This window comes from Podarcis filfolensis, assembly GCF_964270895.1.
Source record: "Podarcis filfolensis genome assembly, chromosome: 7".
Lineage (NCBI taxonomy): Eukaryota > Metazoa > Chordata > Lepidosauria > Squamata > Lacertidae > Podarcis > Podarcis filfolensis.
Genome location: NC_139603.1, coordinates 19,142,672 through 19,164,525, shown reverse-complemented (window position 1 = coordinate 19,164,525; position 21,854 = coordinate 19,142,672).

Genomic DNA, 21,854 nt, shown 5'->3' with positions numbered 1-21,854 from the left:
TACCACTGTACATCAATATACATGCATACATACCCAGCTGCATGAATGCCTTTTAGATATAAGAATATTGTCTCTGACTATACCAGTCTTCCCTAACCTGGTGATTTCTGGATCATTTGGATCATAGCTTCCAACAGCCATAACCAGTGCAGCCAAAGGTCAGGTATAATGGGATCTGAAGTCCAAAACATCTGGAGAAAGCACAAGGTCCGGAAAGGTTACACAAAAAAGGGACTTGTAACCTGTGACTTAGCAAGCAGGGCGAGTGAAGTCCACATTGCAAAGAGACTCTCTGAAAGTTTCTTGCTGCCAGAATGTTAACAGCATCCATTTCAGATTGCGGTTAGCGTTTCCCAGTGGTACTAAACAGAAAGCTTGTTCCGTTATAAGAGTTTGCCCTCCGGGAAATGACATAAAGCCACTATCTAGGAAGCAGACAATATTTTCCTTGAGATGAACTTGAAACAGGGTCCCAAGGGTTAGTTAGGAAACAGGACTGCTGGAAGGCGGAGGGCTGGATTTAGCCCAAAGGAAAGGAAATATTTCCCTCTGTGTGCTTAAGAACCTTACTTAAGAACCTAGAAGGTGCACTTAGATGACCAGTTTTTTTAACTCACAGCACACCCTGGGAGAGCAAGAAATAAAAATGGTTCCTGGAGTGTTAAGGAGAGCACAGTGCATATTATGCAGGAAACTTACAGACCATGGCGGCTGAAGGTGACTTCTGCGCTAGGTAAGGTCCTAATAGCACCCTGGAGAGTCATTGGCTGTGAGAGGCAAAGCGCAAAATATGGGGGGAACTTGACTACTGCTGAATGTGTCGTGGGACAGATAAACATCTTCCTAACCCTTGTGAAGAAATGAAAAATGCAAGAGTGTGTGTGGTTTACGCAACGGCTTGTAGAGGAAATGTGAAGAAAAGAAGAAGCATGCTTTTGGTTTCCACCACATGTCTGTTAGTGAAAGACAGCTCTGGCTGACATCTAGGGTTGAGTCTCATGCGCATATTCATCACTTGATGACTGCAGCATCAACCCTTTTCTGAACATGCAGTCAATTACACCGGGCTGCTTTGGGGTGCAAACAGTTGATTGATGGGGTGTCAAAATGAAACTCATCCTTGTGTTAAGTAGGAGAAGAAAGCATTTGTTCTAACTTTCCGTGTCCAATCTTTATTTAAAATGTTAAATATGATTCGCCATGAGGTCTGCAAAATGAGTCAAAAAGGGAGTACCCCTAAACATTTTTAAAGAAAAAAAGCACTGATTGTAGGTACTGACATCCCAAGGGAACAGAAGAGACTTTTCATCCTACTGTCGTGTTTAAATCTTTAAATCAAAGAAACCAAAAATAAAATAAATAATAAAAACAAAAACATACCCAAAACCCCCAAAACTGTACAGAATCCAAATATCGAGATTACTCTGAATCTCTTGACTTCCCCCCATCCCATCCATGGGTCCTTTTGATTCTATTGCCAATTTTTCATCTTCCGAAGTTGTCTATACCAGGGGTGGCCAGCTCCCAAGAGACTGTGATCTACTCACAGAATTAAAAACTGGCAGTGATCTACCCCCTTTTTTTAGGAAGGAAAGCCCTGGTTTTTTGGGTTCAGGTGAGAAAAGCTATTTTTGGGAATTCAAGCCTAAACTTGAGGAAGAAAGGGGAATGGCCACTCAACAACACATCTCTGGGGAAACAAACAGTCTCACTGAGTAAATTCCATCTTCCATTCAGCAAATCGTGCAGCAATAAAGGGCAGAGCGACGGGGCAGGTCCAGATTCTATTTTACCTACACTAAGGGAAGGGACCCAGTGAGCGACCGTGATCTACCAAAACCTACCGGGGATCTACAAGTAGATCACGATCGACCTGTTGGACATCCCTGGTCTATACATTCTGTTACATTACAAGTGTATTTAAAATCCCGCTAGCGTTTTAAGCTGTTTGCAATGGTTTTGTACAGTGGTACCTTAGTACTCAAAAGCCTTGGGTCCCAAATGCTGAAAACCTGGAAGTAAGTGTTCTGATTTTTGAACTTTTTCCAGAAACTGTTCATCTGATGCAGCTGTTGGCTATTGTTTCCAGGGCACCTGCACCAATCAGAAGCTGTGCCTTGGTTTTTGAACATTTCAAAACCGACTCCTGGAATGGATTAAGTTTGGTGCTTCTGTTTTTGCTATTTATTTTGTGTTTTTGTTTTTGAGGCCTTTTCAGTTAATTTGTTTTTGTGACTGTGTGGAACCCAGTTCAGCTACTGATTGATTGATTGTGTGACTGTGGAAATGGATAAAAGTCCCATGTAGTCCCAAAACATCTGGAGGGCTGAGTTTGCCTATGCGTGCCCTCCAACAATTCTCCAATGAAAATAGGGACATCCTAAGGAAAAGTGGGACATGCCGGGATCAAATGAGAAACTGGGATGTCTTCTCTAAATCCGGGACCTCCCTGGAAAATAGGGACACATGGAGGGTCTGCTGTTTTCAATCAGAACTGGCATGTCGGCATAGGTGAAGTGTTAAGTTTTAGATTCCCTGAAAGTTGCTTCCAACAGAACCGTACGTGCAGCATTTAAACAAAGCTACAGAACTGTTCTTTTTTCTGCTAGTAAATCTTACTTTTTACTCACAGAGCCTCTATTAGTGGGTAATCTGGCCTGTGTCCCTGAAAGTGCTTGGTATGACTGTTCCCGTACTCCAATTTGGCTGGCTGAAATGTATCACTGAAACATTCAGCATAAACCTGCACTTTAACCATGTCTGTGTACCTGACTTTTTTCTCATCCAGGCGACTTTGGCTTCAATCAAGTATGGCTTATAACCCGTTTGAGAAATAGCTTCCATAATCATCCAAGCTCACAATATAAGAGGAAATAATTATATCTATATTTTGTCAAGAAGGGGGAAAACCATCCTTCCCTAAAGTCCTTGTTGATATCATTCTTCTCTTGAAAAAAAGGAAAGAAAAAGAATATTGGTTTTCAGAGGTCATCACAAGTCTAATGATTAAATCAATACGGGCATTTAGAGACTTAATAGAAATGAAAGTGAAACATGCTCTACATTTTGAAAAGCGTTTCCAAATATCCTCACCTTTCATCCAACAAGTTGTATGTGTCTGCTTAAATCACTGTGATTCACTACCAAGCTGAAAAGCTTCCTGAAAACAGCCACAGTTCTCCTAGCGAACATCTCTGCAAGGTTTGCCATATTTCAAAAAGTAAAAACCAGCACACCCCAAAACTTTCCAAAAAAGACCCCGCGATTTTTCGATCGACTTGCCTGAGATCTGGGACAAAGTGCCACATTTCAGAAATTCCTCCCAGAAATCAATTCCACCGTTGAAATCCTGGTTATGTCTGGAAAAATGCAGACGTATGGCAGTCCTATCTCTATGCTATGTGGTTTAGGTAACCTGAGAACTTCAAGTCCTCAGCTAATGCAGCAACATCCTTCAGTAGACTCCTGTGACCTGTTTATGACAGCAAGCTTTTGTGCTGAACTAAATAGAACCATACAAATGCAGCTTTTATGTTAAGCAGACCAGGTGAAAACTTGCAGAAAATTAAAAAGCAAGCATGCTAGAGGGAAGGTTTTAACCTAACCTGCCCTCCAAAGTACCACTTCTATACTTGTAGGGAGTGTGTTTCTGTTTATTTTGGTAGGGAACCATCAAAATATTTGGCTGCTTGTCATCTAAAGGGATACATTCTAGCCTCAGATAAATCACATAAGCTTGCAGACCCCCTAAGTGTCCCCATTTTCCAGAGACAGTCCTGGATTTACAGAAGATGTCCTTAGAAACAAAAGTCTCAGATGAAATCTGGAAAGAAATATATTGTCCACAGTAGGTTTACCATGGGGTGTGTGGGTGTGGGTGTCATATTTTTGATTCTATCTCTGAAATATATATCTATAAATTAGGAGAATGTGTTGGACATTTGGTGATATGTGTGAAGATTAAGATTTTTAAAAAAAAGTTAATTAGGCATATGCAAGAAATAATTGGATACTGCATACATATTCACTACCTTTAATGATTGTGCTGGAAAATCTTACAGAATATGTGAGATCAGAACACTGAAATTTATATGGGCTTTGGTAACTGCTTCCAAAATAGTGATAGCAGCCAAATGGCTTACCCCCAACAGTTTGAACAGAACAAGAGTGGTTTAATAAAAATTGGTACTTTGCCAAAATGAGTAAATTAAAGGGAGACAAAGAAATGAACAATTTAAGAGCTTTATGGTCCTCCTTTATTAAAGAGATGAAACAACAACATCTACTAGAATTATTTAAAGCTTTTTTATTGCTGTTATAATGAATAATTTACATCACAGGAACTTAAACAGGATCATATTCAAAAATATATTTATAATATATTTTATAAAGTTATGACTTTAGTGTATGGTTATTTAGAAGTTATAAATTTGATGAACATTAAAACATAATATGTTACCTGTGTTGTTTGTTTGCATTTATGCTTATAACAGTATATTTTTAAAAAGGTATGTTTCTGACCCATGTCTCTTTTGCATGTGTTTATCTGTAAGGCTTTTGATTTGCACATTTACCTGTGAATTAAAAAGAAGCAAACAAAAATTTGCAGGCAAATTGTGTCCTCCCTAAAAGAGGGCATGTGTTGCAGTGAGATCTGGACACTGACCTCCTGTGTTATGGGTGGGTAAGATTGGTCAGCCACAACACCCGATTGGTAGGTCCCTCAATGTTGGGTTCAATCTGACCAATGGGGCGCAATCCAAACGGATCGGGGGATCTATATATACCCATGCACATGACCCAGAGCTTCCTCTATTGGCTCATGCATTCGGAACACCCGCCCACCTCTCCCTATTTATAGGGCATTGTTCGATTAACCTTGCTATGCCATCGTGTGTCGTCTGTCATTGTGACAGGGGCACGGCAGGAATTTCCCCACTTGGCTGATTGGCTGTTGCCATTTGGGTTTTGCCTGCCACGTAGCAAATCGTCACAACTTGTAAGGTTGCGGATAGGCACTGGTTCAGGTGATAGGGATGGGAGACCTATCTCTTCATCCCTATGTGAAGGGTATTCCATTAAAGGAATCCAGGAACTCAACTGGTTTGGTCAACCCTTGAGAGGGGGCTGTGCCCGTACCTGAGTCCAGGGGGCATCTGGGTGGTGAACATAGTCTGTTCCTGGCTTTTCGCCTGCCCAGGTGTTCACCCTTAGCTGACCTATGCTGGTGCCCTGGGTCAGCACTGCCTGCAAGGGTGCAGGGAGCTAGTCGAACAAGAGCCTATGTAACTACTCACCGTCTGTAATCAATGAAGTTGTGGCCTAAATTCTGCCAAAAAACCAAAACTAAAATTTGGGTCGTGTGAATTTATTTAGGGGAAAGGTCTCTGGGTCTGAACACGCAAATGCATACTTTAAATGTACATTTAAATGTATTATCTCTTGAAATATGCATTTCCCATGTATTTTAAAATTTGTTTCGAGCCAAGGAGTATCAAGCAGTGTGAAAGCCAGTGGATCCCAAAGTTCAAATCTGCACATTGGTGGAAGTCAGCTCAATTCATATCAAAATTCACAGAGATCAGATCCTTGAAACATCTCCAGTTCTAGGATTTATTTTGGCTGCTGATGGTTGTCCTTTTGTGTGCTGGGACTATCCACTCTAGGAGGAAACAAAATCATTCATACATTTTGAAATCCTGTTGTTTACCAGAATAAGCCATGTAGAACAAAAGCTGAAAAGATTGCTTCATGTCCTGTCTTGATTTTTTGGAAACATTGTGCTCCCCTTTAAACCTTTCCCTCTCATTTCTTCTTCTTCTTCCAATGGGTCTTTGGAGAAATGTTGTAGTTAGATCTCCATTTCTATTCATGTAGAATCAAAGGGTGAAATAGATTGGAGTGCTTCATTTGTTTTGCCTTTTCCTTCCTTCTATAGCAAATATGGAAAGAGATTGAAAAGCTGCTCCAAGTGCCCTTGGCACTGGGGTGGGGGGGTGTCATTTTGATGCAGTGCTTGGGACAAACTTTCAAAGTCTCTCAAAAGAAAGGAATGATATAAAATACCCCAAATTTAAAAAGAATAATTGGGGGGGAAACAAAGCTGAAATAATTGTTATGAGTTTGTTGGGGAGGAAGCAGGCTAACGTCCTGTGTTCAGGAGATAGCCTGGGTGATGTGCCATTAAATGAAACAAAGGAAAGTGACTCTGTGAGAGATGTCGATTTTTTTTTTCCTGTTTGAATCCAAGAATCAGCAGTCTGGGTACAACTTTCCCCACTAAATGCAGTTTCGAAACACTACTCAGAGGCGACTCCATGTAGAAAACATTATAATAATGTAACTAAAACGATGTAAATAACATTGGGAGTGTAGCAGCAGTTTTTAACTTAAGGGTTATTTCTGTTAATAGTAACCAAGAGGGGAGTACAGGAAGTGTTGCTCGGGAACCAGAGTGGCATGATCTTCAATGAGGTGGCACCTATTTAGATTGGCCGTGTAGTTGTGAGGGAGATTTTCTTCTGTATGTTTGGTTGAATGTCTTCCTGCTATGTACAAGGCCTGCGGTGAGACAGACCCAAGTTCTCTGCTAATTCATCCTCATTGTTGAGTTTCCCCAATAAAGGGTTATGAAAACTTTTTCCCCCACTATATCTGATATCTGGTATGATATTGTTAGCAAATCAAACTGCAACCATAGATGGGCCCTTGTGCATTACACCAGATGAAACTTTCATTTAATGGCTCAGTGATTTAATGGGGAGGGGTTGCAGAAAGTCACTTATTGGTAGCATTCCACTATTGTGTTTTTCCTTCATAATGTGAGATGCAATCAGGTATATTTATCCATTGTGATAAGGGTAACTCATGAGTCTTGTTTAAGACATGGCTAAACACAAATTGGGTTGCATTGGGATATATTAATAAGAAAACTGCACCATAGGAGAATTATGATAAAGACTTGCTCTTAGCTTAATAGCAGCACTTTTCATTACACATGACTTCAGGAGTTCTAGCAGTGTCCTGATGAGGTGCTAAAAATGAACTGGAAATATATATAAGAAATCATGGTAAAGTGCAATTTGCAAATGGAAGCTAAGTGCCTTGAAAATAGAAAGGTACTGAAGTGTTTTTAGTCAGCCATTAAGCATTTGGGGCTGACATTCATATCCTGTGAGAACACACCATTTCTCATAAGACACAATGTGACGGTGTCATAATTTTTGCTTAAAGTAGTGACAGCCAGTGGTCACCTTACCATCAGAATAATAGTTCATACTTAAGTAGAAAGGGAACATACAAGCAAGATATTTGCCATTCAGGAGCATTTCTTGAATGTGAGCAGGAAAGGTCCCTGATTCAGAGAAAGCTACGCACAGATAGAATATACAGATATTCATTCCCTTCCATATCAATCAACATTATGGAGTCCAACTGGAAATGCATTTAACCACATGCTTCTGCTACAGGTGTGGAAGAAATTCAATTAATGAACCAAATGCACAGCCATCCTCCGCACCAAAATGAGGAGCTTTACTTCACCCCATTTTATCTCAATTAATACATTAATTGAGTAAAAGAGCAGTAAGGTTATGCGATGTATGGATAAGCCAATTTCCACTGTATATAAAAAGACTGCATATATCAGAACACATTAAAAAGGTAAAGGACCCCTGACAATTAAGTCCAGTCACAAACGACTCTGGGGTTGCAGCGCTCATCTCGCTTTACTGCCCGAGGAAGCCGACGTTTGTCCACAGACAGTTTTTCCGGGTCATGTGTCCAGCATGACTAAGGCGCTTCTAGTGAAACCAGAGCAGTGCACGGAAACATCATTTAACTTTCCGCCAGAGCGGTAACTATTTATCTACTTGCACTTTGATGTGCTTTCGAACTGCTAGGTTGCCAGAAGCTGGGACCGAACCACGGGAGCTCACCCCATCGTGGGGATTCGAACCGCCGTAAGTGTTTGGTAATTTGCAAAGGATCCCATTTTTTTCACTTTTCTTGCAAAGTTAAGACATTTTGGTCTGGGTGCAAGCTGCTTACAATTTGAGGTCAGTATATTGGGAGTTTTGCCCTGCAATGCAATCAAAATGGGTGATTTTTGATCAGTTTGTAAAGAAACAAATGGTATGTTTCTGTGTGCTACAAGATTTGATTGGTTCTGGTTGAAATGGGTTTCTTTCTGTTAACATGACTTAAATGACTTATAATGATGCACACTTGGCATTTAAAAGCTTTTTAAAGGTTTTGGGCATGGTTTAGCAACCCTTGTTCTTTTCCTTTCTGCTAAACCCTTGAAATAGATACCGTATTTTTCTGTGTATTAGACAAGGTTTTTTGACTAAAAAATCATGTCAAAAAACTGGGGTCATCCTATACATGGATAATGGCATGGGGGGGGGAGAGAAGCAGCACACCCACCAGCCAGTTGGCAGGAGTGCAATTTTCCCCGATGCCACTGTGCACAGAAAATGATCTAGGGAGTGTTTCCTGCCCACAGCTGTGTGTGGGGAGAAGCTCAACAACTTTGGGCCATCTCCCCTTAGTTTCTTAAAATTGTTTCCCCCAAAATGGGGGGGGGTCTTATACATAGGGGCGCCTTATAGATGAAAAAATACAGTAAAAGTAAAGGAACCCCTGACCATTAGGTCCAGTCGCGAACAACTCTGGGGTTGTGGCGCTCTACTTGCTTTATTGGCCAAGGGAGCCGGCGTACAGCTTCCAGGTCATGTGGCCAGCATGACTAAGCCGCTTCTGGAGAACCAGAGCAGCACACGGAAAGACTGTTTACCTTCCCACCGGAGCAGTACCTACTTATCTATTTGCACTTTGACGTGCTTTCGAACTGCTAGGTTGGCAGGAGCAGGGCAATGGGAGCTCGCCCCATCGCAGGGATTGGAACTGCCGACCTTCTGATCGGCAAGCCCTAGGCTCTGTGGTTTAACCCACAGCGCCACCCATGTCCCTAAAAATACGGTACTTGATCCAAAATGTGTTGGGTTGATTTAATTATAGACATTCATCCTTTGCAGCATCTTTGAGATACATTTCTCTGTTTTGTTTACAACCTGCGTTCACCTGCAATGGTTCCTTCTGTCTCTACCCACTGGAAGGAAGAGCCTGCAACTTCCTTCCTTCTTTTTTTCAGAGATTTACAGTGCGGTCCTACTCAGATCTAATCCAAAGCCTCACTGGGTTCCATATGTTGATCCTTAAGTATCCATCCCCCAAAAGGCCTGAAACATAGTTGTAAAACCAATTTACAAAACTCTTTCTCCTCAAATTCCAGGTGTTAATCTCGGTTTATCACCAACTGTAGCTGAGGCTGTGTTTAAGAACTACATCCCAAATTCTTCTCCGCTGCAAAATCAGTCATCTATCCAGTTATATGAGTTCATTATTTTGCAGTCCCCAACTGCCCTGCAAAACTCTCTCAGAATGGTGATCAAGGTTTGCCTGCAGTAGATATGATTCATGTACTGCATTCATAGACCCATCTTTCTGTGCTCAGTGATATTGCACCTAGTGAGCCTCATTAATTTGCCTGCAACAAAATAAGTTTTCATTCTAAATGACTCCGTTGATTCAAACATTTTTCTAATTGCTCTGGGCCAAAATGGATCTCTGCTGATGTCAAGAGCCGAATTAGCCAATCATTCAGAAGGATCATAGCAACAAACAGTGTGATCCTATGCATGTTTTCTCTGCAGTAAGGTGTTTAATGGGGCTTTCCTCCAGTATTGTGACTAAGGTTTGGGTCCATTAATAAAACACCATTAGGGTGGGGTCAGGATTGATTGTATACCATGAAGCAGAATGCATGATTGACAGGTGACGCTTGTCTTTGCCTCTAGAACAATTTTATGCCTTGTAAAAATACTCTGTTCAGCCAGTTGTCTTTAGACAACTCAAAGGCACAAAATTCAAAGTGATAGGTTTTTTTTAATTTAAAAAAGCAGTCACGTAGTGCATTATTTGGTGGTTAGCTATTTAAAACTATATTCCTTTCTCTGTGTACTTCATCCATATTAAGGGACGGTGCTCATTCTACACTCTGTTTAAAGAAATTTCCACAACAACGATTTCCTGCACAGAGACTGCTAGATGTGCAAACTGAGCTATTCCTTCATATGGAAAATCTATGGGATCTATTGAATCTGATATGTAGGAAAGAAAAGTGAATTTTATGCAGCTTCATAAATATTTGTGCTTCTTTGACTTTACAGGCATTATTCAGGATCAAGGGACAGTGTATGATTGCTGATACACATACAAATGACTTCCTGAAAGCCAAGGCGCAGGCATTTTCAGTAAATACATGACTCTAATACGAGATAAATTCAGCCGGGCATCAGCAAGAGAAATTATGTGGCATGCTGCTACGAAAAGCTGGTTCAACCTTAACCTAAGTAGCAAATGTTTTAAAGAGGAGTGAAATCAATTGACATGAAAATGAGATTTCCTAAACTGATAGTCGGTATCAAATTTCCTCCTAAATTTGCTGCTGAAGTGAAATATCTATTGGGATTTTGAGGAAAGCTATAGGAATCCTGATCAAAATAGTGATATTGCTCAAGGAGAAAGAGTGTACACACAGATTCCAGGCAAAGCAAACTTTGAAGTGAGCGTTGCGGTTCGCCTCTCAATCAGAAAAGCAAAAATGTATAGGAGTTGGTTTTTCTTGTTGGGGAAAGGTTCACAAAATTTATCTGCGGATGTGTATAGAGCACACCTTCAACCCGAAACGCAGGTCTTGTTCACAAATCCATGTACGGCATCCGACCTTGCTGCATTTGATTACTCACAGCTCAACTTATGATCTCACTTTGTAGCACCCTGCTTGTGGTTAACGCTTAGCTGGAATGAAATATTCAACGCAGCAATAGAGAAATTAAAATAATAATTTATTTGTCAGACAAATAAATGTGAGGCACAGTGGTATATGGTTACCAAGCTCTGGCCTGGCCTCCTGTCATTATGGCCAGCACTTATATTCCCTCAGCTCAGCCCCCTTGCTCCTCCTTTGGCTGCCTCTGTCCAATCAGCCTGGTTAAAATTCCTATTGGCTGTTCGCTAGAACCAATCATAAAAGATACACCCATTTCCTATTACCTTTTATGGGAGACAAAGAGCTATATTTCCTTCTATTTATAATTGGCAAACAGCCATTAACCTCTACAAGGCACCTTAATTACCAGATAACCTTTTGCCCTAGACTAGGCGCCTTAACTAACATTTCATCTTTTGCCCTATTGCCCTATTCACTCCAAAACAGATCTTTTGTTCATCTTCCCACACATTATCAATGAAAGATCTCCTTCTTTGGAGGTCATTAAGCAGAGACTTGACAACCATATGTCAGGAGTGCTCCGATGGCGTCTCTCTGTCTGGCAGGGGTCCGGACCCAATGGCCCTCGTGGTCTATTCCAACTCTTCTATGATTCTATAATTTCTTACTTTCTAAATCCTTTGCATAATTACATTTAAGCCAATATTTCATACATAACATATATAGATTTTTAGAAGCAAAGACCTTTTCTTAAGTAAAAAGGAACTTTATAAAAGCTAGGTTCTCTAAGTTTTCTAAATTCCCTGAAGCTTCAAAGCAGCTTCAAAGAGAGAGAGAGAGGCCTCTTCCCTAGCCAGCTCTGTTTGTATTAGCTCTTGCTTTTTTAACCTTAGGAAGATGTGGCTCAAGTTTAATGGGAGGCACAGTGTTTTTGCAACCTTGATTGATTGTATTCTATCATTTGTATGGTCAGTGTGACCTTTTGCTCCCAGCCTGTTTTATGACCGCAATAAACCAAAGGGGCCTCTGACAAAGACCTTGCCTGCGACAAAGACCTTGCCTGCTGGTTTCCCATCTCGAAAGAAACATGTGAATTTAAGCTCATTTTTGGAATACAGGAATCTGATCAAAATATAAGCCTTGATTAAAAATGCAGGCTATGATCAGATGCCTCAACTTCACATCAGCCAAGATGATTGGATATTGGGATGTTCTTTGCTGCAAAGGCCCATTCCTATAGGAAATTCTCTGCTTGATGTTTTAGCCATAAACTGTTGAATGGGCCAGGGATGGTCTATCACATTTTGCTGCAGGACAATGGCACCCTGCTGTTACTGCCACCCCATCAAAGCCTTGCTTACCGGGGGGTGGTGCAGCTGTGGTCAATTTATATACCGCCCTATACCCAGGGGTCTCAGGGTGGTTCACAGAATAAAATCAAGATATAAAACCACAAAATACATAATAAAGATAAAAACAACAACCCACTACTGCCCCCCAAAACACATTTTATTTTTAAAATAATTTTTATTGAATTTTTAAATTGTAACAACAATTTTTCCACAAATCTTAATTGAACAATTTATGTATCCATATTTCTCCCCTCACCCCTCTTTGGCTTCCCCCCATATTTCTGTATTGATTTATTAAACAAATTCTATACTCTGCTGGTTTTACCTCTTACATAGTTGTGAAAGTTTAGTCAAAACCTGCCAATGGGTCCAAATCTTTACTGTCTTTTTATATAGTTTATAAGTGGTTCCCACTCCTTTTTGAAATCAATGTTGTCTCTCTCATGTATCCTCTCTGTCAGCTTAGCCAGTTCCGCATAGTCCATAAGCTTGACTTGCCATTCTTCCTTTGTTGGCGTTTTCTCTGTTTCTCATACTTGTGCTAATAAAATTCTTGCTGCTGTTGTCGCATACATAAACAATCTCCAGTTTCCCTCTCTTATATCATGATCTAAAATTCCGAGCAGGAAAGATTCTGGTTTTTTAACAAAGGTTTTTTTCAACAATTTTTTCAATTCATTATATATCATTTCCCAATATTGTTTAACACATTTTAAAAGGGCATAGGATGCAAACTGGATCAACCAAAGGCCTGGTTAAAAAGGAATGTTTTTCCCTCGGAAGAGCGTTCCACAGACGGGGAGCCACTGCAGAGGAGGCCATTCTCATGTTGCCACCCTCCAGACCTCTCAAGAAAAAAATAGTTTAAACCAGAAAACAACTTCAAACTAATGAGCCAAGGCAGAACTGAAATCCTTGCAAAATAAGCATACAGGAGAGAGATGGCTATATTTCGAATACATTTCCAATAAAGGGCAATGGCACGGATACATTGTATCCGTGGTTGTAACTGTGATAACAGACTTAGCAGGCTGAGGTCAGTTGTATATCAGAAATGTGTTCTGTGACAGAAGATGTGCACATAGGTGTGTTTGCCTTGGGTTCTGACATGCTTTCTGGGCGACAACATCCACCTGGGTCCCAGGTCACGAGACCCATGTATCAGAAGGAACATGAATGCAGTGTGTTTGAGGACTGTGACAGTCACAGGGAAACCAAAATGTTTGTTTACAAAGCTATTGCACTACCAACCGTACTGTATGCTTGTGAAACATGGGCCACTTATAAACGCCATCTCCAAATCCTTGAAAGATTCCATCAATGGTGTCTCCAAAAATTTGTACACATCACCAGGGAAGATGGGCGAACTAATGCCAGTGTACTGGAAGAAGCAAAGATCACCATTGTTGAAGCAATGATTCTTCAACACCAACTTTGTTGGACTGCTCATGTTGTTCGGATGACTGATTATCGTCTTCCAAAACAACTCCTCTATTCCAAATTTAAACACCGACAACTGGGAAACACTGACCTGAGAGTGCTCCAGTTGGAGAACAGTCTTTACCAAAGATGTCATGGACTTTGAAGATGCTTGAACTCAGGAAGAAAGGGAGAAATGTGCTGAGGGGAAGGCACGCTTGACAAACCCTCACCATGATCACTCCCTGCCCGGAAACCTATGTCCCCACTGTGGAAGGACGTGTGGGTCCACAATTTACCTCCACAGTCACTTACGGAGTCACTGTTAAAACCGTGTTCATGGAAGACAATCTTACTTGGCTACACGTGATCGCCAAAGAAGAAAGAAGAAGAAGTAGTTTTTGACACCCAAGGTAGACAGTCCCCAAAATTCCCCTCTATGAATGCAGCAGCAGCATAATAATATTTTAATTTAATACCTAACAACCTGCTGCCATTTCATGATACCGAAAATCAGTAAGTAGCCATCCACAGTAGGGTTAGCCTTTCAGTGTTTCCCTGCCCAGCCCCAACACACACACACAGCCAAGGTCAATGATTAACCTTGGACCCATGTTGCAGTCATTTGGCTGGATCTAGACTGATTTAGTTGCACTTATATCTCATTTAAATTAGTGGAATTTGAGCCCATCTCTAACTTGTCCCTATCATAGGGGCATAGTCTAAATCCAACCCACTAATGGTGAACATGCCTCAGTCAGCCAACCCCGAGAAATATGAAGCTAAACCATGAGAAAAGGGATACAATTAGCTTTTCAGAAAGAATAAATTTGGAGATGCATACACAGGGGGAGGGGGATCCAATTTTAATTTCACAGTTAAAAGAGTTGCTATGGTTTTTGAAGTAGAATAACAAATATGCAATTTCATTTTTTTAATAATAAAAAAACCCACTTCAAAAAAGGCCTTCATGGTCCCTATAACAGTTCAAATCCATTAACAAAATAATGGAAACTTGCCCTAGAAAGAGACACACAGCAGTGTGCATATTCCTTGTGAGGTCGAAACTGAGCACCACAGATAACAGTTGTGCCCAAGGCAATAAAATGAGAAAAACATCCAAAGCACAGCCCCCAAAATGGTGCCCGTGTATTTATAGGAGCACATACTAATTGCTAATGCATAGCCCAAAGGATCCTGTTAGTGTCTATACCTTGCTTGTGGCATCCACTGAACAAAGGGAATATTTATTTCATGGTAACTACCATTCCCAAGCACCTTAATAATATCATAATCACCATCATTTTATACATCAATTTGAAAGCACAGGGCAATGTAAGAAAACATAGCTGATTTCTGCCCCCGAAGAGCTTACCATTTAAATTACAGTTACAGTATGACACAAAGAGGAGAGGAAATTAACAGTAGCAAACAGTGGTGTGTGTTGGTTTATTTATTATTTGTAGGGGAACGGTTAGGGCCAGAGGCACCAGCTTACAAGGGGAATTTGGAGGGAAGAGGGCCTGATGTTTCACCTCTTTCCCTAAGCTGGGTAGAAGCTTCCTGGGTTTTGGAAAGGAGACGCCAGGGAAACATTTAGGGGACTAACCTAGTTTCCCCTAGTCCAATGACCGCACACCACTGGTAGCAAACACAGAGACAAGAGAAGCATGGGGGGAATGAGAGCTGCAAAGTATGAATGCCAGGAAATTTGGTGTGAATTGATATAGCCTTGTAAGCAGCTGGCCCACAGGATACCATGCAAATTTGTCAAGTGCTCAGCTGACCCAAAGGAGCTTCATACAACCTTGTCACTTGACCTACAGAAGAACCATATGGGTTGGTTTGTGGTGAGAAAGCCTTCTCTGGATGGTAAAAGGAAAACCTCCAACAGATGTTTCTTCCTAGTTCTGTGGCTCTCTTGCCTCCTCACTAGGAGGAGAGGGAACTCTGTTGCAAAAGAATAAAATAAAGATCTGCCTTGCTTTCACTGCTTCCTGCCTCCATCCATTCATCTCTGACCAATCACGGACTTCTGGGGACTCAGTCCCTTGGGGAATTGGGCAGTAAAAGCCAACTGCCCTTATTTTTTTATATCAGGGGTGTATTTGGGTAAGCTGGGGAAAGAGCAGGTCTGCTGCTGGAGTATCAGAACTAAAAAGATGGCTGTGAAAGCTTTGGAGTCCCAAACCTGTTTATGTTAACTGAAGCCATCAGGCAGGAGCCATTGAAAAAGAGTTGTTTCCAAATATCCAATTTGTGGCACCCTTTATTGCCTTGGACAATTTCCCTTTTTATTTTGTCTTCTCTTTTCTCCTAATTCCTCGTGCTGTAAAATTTCTTCTGTATCCAACTGGTCATCTGCTGATCTTGTATTTTGGTACCCCTCCAAACATTGTATTTGGCCTTATGAACTCTGTTAATTGTGTCTTTTTTTTGTGTGTAAAATATTATAGTTTATAGAGAAAAATACAAAACTTAATAAGATAAAAACATAGCGGAAAAGAAAGAAAACAAAGAGAGCTAAGAAGAAAGAGATAAAAAAGGTTAAAAGAGAAAATAAGAAAGATAAAGGTCAGAAACGAAATAACTTCCAATTCTTCATCTGTCCCCTATATAAAAAAATATATTCACTTTATCCACTCCAATTTAACACTCCTGACTCTGTTAATTGTTAGATTTCTGTGTACTCGTGGGAATATGATTGGGGTGGTCTCTCTATTTCATTTTTCTTGTATTTCTATTGAAATATTAATTTTCAAAAGGCATACAAACAAGATGTTTAGTATATAAAAGAAGCACACCTGTATGGACTTAGGTCAAACACAGCCACCACAATGTTTAACTCAATTACTGCTATAGGTACCTTGCTGCATTGGTACATGAATATGTCTTCACAGCCCTGGGTCCTATGTGTGTAGCACCTAGTGTGGCATGCACTTTGGCCATTTAAAATGTGCTGGTCATGTTAAGTCCCACATATTTTAAAATCCCACTTTAAAATCTGGCCTTCGGCTTGGCAGGAGCTGACATTGTAGTGACTCAACTCAGGAGCCAAAGGATGAGGAAAGGAGATCCTGAGAAAGAATTACATGCTGTCACATTTATTCCAGAATTGTTTCAGTTGAGAATCAGGATGTGGTCTCAGTGGCGTAGCGTGGGGGGTGCAGGGGGGGCGGCCGCACTGGGCGCAACATCTGGGGGTTAGGGTTAGGGGGCGCAAATCCACGGGTTAGGGGGCGCAAATTACTTGTCTTGCCCCGGGTGCTGACAACCCACGCTACGCCACTGTGTGGTCTACTGGTTGATTACATATGAACACATCCTACAGCAGCTGATTTTAACACGAGTGTTTCTCCAGCCAGAAACTTTCTTTAAATTAATCCATTGTGGAGCTGATCCATTGTCCAAACCAAGTCAAATATTGGAGTAGGAGTCCCTCCAAGTGTCCCTATTTTCCAGGGACATCTTTCATTTAGAGAAACCATCCCGGTTTCTGATTTGATCCTGGAATGTCCCACTTTTCCTTAGGATGTCTTTATTTTCATTGGATAAACATTGGAGGGCCTCAGGTTTTTTATATATATATTTTTTAAAAAATAAAGATTGTAAATTGCCACATTAAAACTTCTATAAGATGTCCCCATGTATAAGACATCCCCTATTTGAGGGGACTCCAATTTAAGAAAATGGGGAGAGATCTATCCGTGTATAAGATGCCCCCAAATTTTGGACATTATTTTTTTAAGGAAAAAAACCTAGTCTTATACACGAAAAAATAGGGTTCTTCCCAGAATTTCCTGATTACTTTACAGGACCACCATGTGTGGAAAAAAGATCCTTCTATTTCATTGCATTTCCAACATTTGCCTTTTTCTTTTTTTTAACATTTTCGCTAGTTTGACAGGTGTTAAGTACCATGTGTAGGTCATTTTCATCATATTTTCTTTTAGTGTGTAACAACACGCCATGAAATTCCTATTTACTCTCCATAAATTCACCCATAGCTCATAATTAATATTATGACCCACATCCTGTGCCTACTTAACCATATTTGATTTCACAAATTCCTCTTTTGTTTCCCTAGTGAGTCTTGAGCAAATCCAGCAGAATTGGAGCTAATAGAAATGAACATAGGAATAAATTTGGAGATTAAAATTTTGGAATACATGATTTAGTAGAAAAGTAAAGAACCAGGAAAAGGGTGGAAGGGAAGTCACCAGGTATTTAGTTGTATGTAGAGATTGATATGAAAGTTGTACAACTGGGGGCATGGAGGGAAGGGGGTGTGGGGTGTGTGTTTTTTGTTTCTCTTATAAAAATGCATTTTTTATTTTTTTAAAAGGTAAATGTTGGAGGGTACAGTAGGATGTCCCTATTTTCAGTGGAGAAATGTTGGAGGGTATGGAGTTATCTGACCCCCAAGCCGTCTGAAGGTAATCCTTTACAGCAGGGGTCAGCAAACTTTTTCAGCAGGGGGCCGGTCCACTGTCCCTCAGACCTTGTGGGGGGCCAGACTATATTAAAATAATAATAATAATGAACAAATTCTTATGCCCCACAAATAACCCACAGGTGCATTTTAAATAAAAGCACACATTCTCCTCATGTAAAACACACTGATTCCCGGACCATTTGTGGGCCAGATTTAGAAGGCGATTGGGCCTTAGTTTGCCTACCCATGCTTTACAGGAAAGTTTTTGAAAAGGTTTAATGTTTTATTATGTTTTTATATATGTTGGAAGCTGCCCAGAGTGGTTAGGGCATTCATTTAGGAATAGGACATCCCTATTTTCATTGGATAAATGTTGGAGGGTATGGAGGAGTTGCTCGCTTGAAGCCTGAGGCACAGATGTCAGAAACACCATTGACTTAATTACAGTTACAGATAGATCTGCATTCTGGACTGCTGCTGCTGGTATAGTATCATTGGCAGGGACAAGATGAGATTTTTACAGGCACATGCAGCAAGCTACGCTGTTGTCTTCAGTATCCTGCAGTGCCATTCCACATGCAAAAAGCGTTCACGAAAGGCATGAATTGCAATTAGGTTTTATGTGCAGCAAACTTGGAAGGAATCTGTCCAGGGAGCTAAATGGTTTTGGAAGTATTCACACTGAACCATCTTTGCCACCCGCTGGCTGATGGACCTGGGGCTGCGTTGCACTTTTCAAGAGTTAATCCAAATTTCATTAGAGGATCTCTGGCGAATATCACTAATTAATGCACACTCCAAAGCAAATGCTCTATTGTGTAGATGGGCAAAAGTTCAAACAAAACATTATCTACAGCAATAAACACATCTCTGTACTAGTTGGAATGTTTGGGAAGTAGAAGCCATTACAAAAAAAATATTGATGAAAACTCAGAGAGGTTTATCTGAAATATGGAGTATGCAATTTACATAAAACTTTTTTTAGGTCCCACTGCATCCCAATTGCATTATGAGATGCAAAGGAAAACAGAAAAAGAAACACCAGCAGGTGAAATTCCTTCTTGTACACAACTATTAGAGGTACAGTTTTGCCGTCTTTTTCATCTAGTCACCCTACCTAAAGATGAACATATGAAGCTGCCTTATGCTGAGTCAAACAATTGGTCCACTTACTTCAGTGTTGCTTGCTCTGATTGGCAGAAGTATTTCCTAGCCTTCCTGCCTTTTAACTAAAGTAGTTGGGAATTGTATCTGGCAATATGATTGCAAAGTCTATGCTCTACCAAAGAGCTATAGCCTAGCCTACAAGAGCGAACTAGCAAACTAAACTATTGGACTATGCAGAGATGGCAAAAATGACTGGGGAAATCAGAAACCATGAGGATCAAAACTTCAAGAAAGAATGGGGGAAATTTATATTATATTTGAGAGACCACTGTAAACATTTGAACTCTTTAGCAGGTCTTAAATAACTCTTGTTACATTACATAGACTTTGGACAAAATGGAGAACTGAAAAATTAGGAGGATTTATAGTATGCAGTTAAAAAGGTTAACTTAAGAACCCATGGAGGGGAGGAGGGAAGTCTAGAGATTCGGAAGAATCTTGTGTAATTTTTTATTATTTGTGATTTTGAGTGTGAACGAATATGTAAAACCAAATAAAAATCATTTTAAAAAGCAAGAGAGCTTGGGCCCACCCCCAAAGCTTATGAACCTATAAAAATGTGTTTTTGTACTGTGTCAAATCACTGGTCCATTTAATGCAAGAGTCCTGATGGATTAGGTAAACCAGATGCCATGGGAATTCTGTAAAATTGAAAATAATGTAATAGGACTATCATTTTATCTGGACAGATCATGGAATTATATGCAGCCATGTGTTCAGCTGCTGCCTTTTCCCAGATCCATGTCGATGCTACATCCAGGATGGAAGTAGGCATATGTCAACAGTCCACATCTAATTCTGATCATTATCTTATGTTTATATGGCACAGGGATCAGAGTCTTCATTAGTTCTCCCCAACTGCTACGGACAGCAGGAACTCAAGAGAAACACACCTTTTAGCATTGGCTGTGCTTATCTGGGATGTGTTAAACTTCAATCTTAGTTTCTCTGAGATGATTGGCCTTCAAGATAAGCCTTCAATGTTGGAAATGTTTAAGCTACAAGGTTCACAGAACAATGTGAAAATATGTAGCCTACCATATTGTGGGAGCCCACAATATCAACAAAGTCAAGCGATTCATGAAAATCAGGACAGTGGTTGAAGACAGACAGGATGAATATGTCAAAATGATCTAATACAGGGATGTCCAACAGGCCGATCCCGATCTACTGTTAGATCCCCAGGAGATTTTGGTACCTCACGGTCGATCGCTGGGTAAATAGAATCTGGCCCCGCCCCCTTGTCCCACCCTCCATTGTTGCACGGTCTACAGAATGGATGCTGGAGTTTACTCAGTGAGGCTGTTTATTTCCCCAGCGATCTGTTGGTGAGTGGCTGTTCCTCTCTCTCCCACAAAACCCTTAAAAATGGGGGTTTCCTCCTCCCTAAAAAGCAACTTTGACCTGAACCCTTAAAAACTGGGGTTAGATCTAGTGTCTCTAAATGATGCTTTCAAGGGCCAGAGCAAAGATGACCAATGGAAAACTAGTTTTGGACCTTCCTTTTGCTGCTGTCAAGTGATAATGTTGGTTGTGCCAACAGCAGAGATTACAAACAGAGGGTTGTCCTTGGCCATCCCATGGCTACTAGCTGTTGATGATACCCAGTGGCCACAGGCTCTGAGAGTCATCCAGCAGCAAGTGGCTAGTTCGTGTTTCTAATGTCTCAATTGGTCTGGCAGGCAGAATTATGGTCACTGCGGCTGCCATTGGCTTAACAGCTGTGGTATCACAAAGGGTGTGGAATGCCTTGAGTTAGGCAGACAAACATCAAGGGATCTTAGAAGACCCTAGACACCGATTTCTGAAAAGATAAATTAAACTGTATCTTGACTGTATGCCTTGCTTGAGCAATTTCATAGTCTTTCAGGAGAAGACGAACTACATGTGTTACTTACGGTTTTTGTCTGCTGCCCCCGGCGTATCAATGACCCAAGGAGGTTCCAATGACAAGAGCTACAAAACACCTTGTACAGCTTTCCCTCACCCCCTCTGTTTATCACTATCCTTTTCCCTGTCCCACTTTATCTATGGTCATTGGCCAATTCTTCATGTCTTTCATGCAAGACGGTGATAGGAGATTTGCTATATGTTTTCTATAGAACTTCAGCCTGAATGGTGTTGACGTGGTGTTTAATAGTGCTGGGTTGAAATTTCTCACTCTTTCAATTTTCTCTCTGCTTTGGTTTTTTTGGTTTTTAAAGTGTTTCCTTTTTAGCTTTTGTTTTGTTTTGCTGCCTCTCTTGCATATTTGAGCCCCATACAGAAGGACCTTGGAAGTCAAATGGTATCCGCTCCGGAAGTCTGTTCAACTTCCAAAACATTCAGAAACCAAAGCACAGCTTCTGATTGGCTGCAGGAAGCTCAATGGGAAACCGTGGAAGCCACATTGGACGTTCCAAAAAAATGTTCACAAACTGGAACACTTACTTCCAGGTTTGTGGCGTTCGAGAGCCAAAACGTCCAAGTACCAAGACATCCGGGATCCAAGGTATGACTGTATTTTGAATGTCTTCTCCAGAAAGCATTCAAGTTTCTCTCCTGAAGGTCCAGAAGACAAGTGCCTCTTTTAAAAAATAAATTAAAAAATGCATGGATCTAAGCACCAGATCAGATGCACAGTGTGAATGCTCCCTTGGGTGCCCTTATTACGCTTCTAACACATTTCTGAGGCAGGCAATGTTTC